This window comes from Etheostoma spectabile, chromosome 16, assembly GCF_008692095.1.
Source record: "Etheostoma spectabile isolate EspeVRDwgs_2016 chromosome 16, UIUC_Espe_1.0, whole genome shotgun sequence".
Taxonomy (NCBI): Eukaryota; Metazoa; Chordata; class Actinopteri; order Perciformes; family Percidae; genus Etheostoma; species Etheostoma spectabile.
This window is the reverse complement of record NC_045748.1, coordinates 23,495,757-23,496,972: the sequence shown is the minus strand read 5'-3', so window position 1 is coordinate 23,496,972 and position 1,216 is coordinate 23,495,757. Positions and strand designations below refer to the sequence as shown.

Below are 1,216 nucleotides of genomic sequence, written 5' to 3'. Positions count from 1 at the left end.
TCGAGACACTTTACAAATAGAGTAGGTCTAGACCACACTCCAGAATTTGCAAGGACCCAACAGGTCTAGTAGGTCTACAGTGGCAAGGAAAAACTTCTCTTTAGACAGAAACCTGGGACAGACCCAGGCTCTTGGTAGGCGGTGTCTAAGCTTGGTCACGTTACAGTATATTACATTAAAATAGCAAACGTTTTTTGTCATGACTAAGTTATTAATTACTCAGCATCATTTCTACTTGAGAAATGAACCACTCAGTAGCGTTTTGCATTTAGGCCAAAAACTATCTTGTTCTCATCAGACCTTCCTCCACATGTTTGCTGTGTCCTTGTGGCAAACTGCAAACGGGACTTCTTATGGCTTGGTGTCAACAATGGCTTTCTTCTTTCCACTCTTCCATAAAGATCCCATTTGTGGAGTGCGTGACTAATAGTTGTCCTGTGGACAGATTCTCCCACCTGAGCTGTGGACATGTGCAGCTCCTCCAGAGGCACCATGGGCCTCTTGGATTGAGTTGAGCCATACTCTCTCCATTTTCGGATGATGGTATAAACAGTGCTCCATGAGATGTTCAAAGCGTGGGATATTTTTTTTGTAACCTAACCTTGTTTTAAACTTCTCCACAACTTTATCCCTGACCTGTCTGGTATGTTCCTTGGGCTTCATATTTTGTTCCCTCTAACAAACACCTAAGGCCTTCACAGAACAGCTGTATGTATGTATATTAATATTAGATTAGACATATGTGAACTCTATTTACTAATTAGGTGGATTTTATTCACAGGTATCAGAGTAAAGGGGCTGAATACTTTTGCACGCCACACTTTTTTTATTTGTAAAAAACAAAATTGAAAACCATATATAATTTTCCATTCATTTTACAATTATGCGCTGCTTTGTGTTGGTCTATCAAATAAAATCCCAAAGAAATGCGTTTACATTTGTGGTTGTAACGTGACAAAATGTGTAAAAATTCAAGGGGTATGAATACTTTTACCTCTGTATGTGAGATATAAATGCAAATGAAATAGAAAGCTGTGTCCTGGCGGTTCATTTTTATAATAACACACCATGAGTGTCATGATTATAAGAATAGAAAATGTTTGTGTTGTTGTCTTGGGTTTTGAGCATGTGGTGTAAACATTACATAACTTATATACTTTGTCGGTGCAAGCAGATACATATATAATATGCTGTATGTGCGATTTTGTCCAACAGT

General features: G+C 38.2%; 1 protein-coding gene across 8 annotated transcripts in view; it reads left to right on the top strand.

Annotated features, from left to right (window-relative positions):
* sh3glb2b (SH3-domain GRB2-like endophilin B2b) overlaps positions 1-1,216 on the top strand; it is a 37,635-nt gene that overhangs the window by 33,405 nt on the left and 3,014 nt on the right. The window lies entirely within an intron of this gene.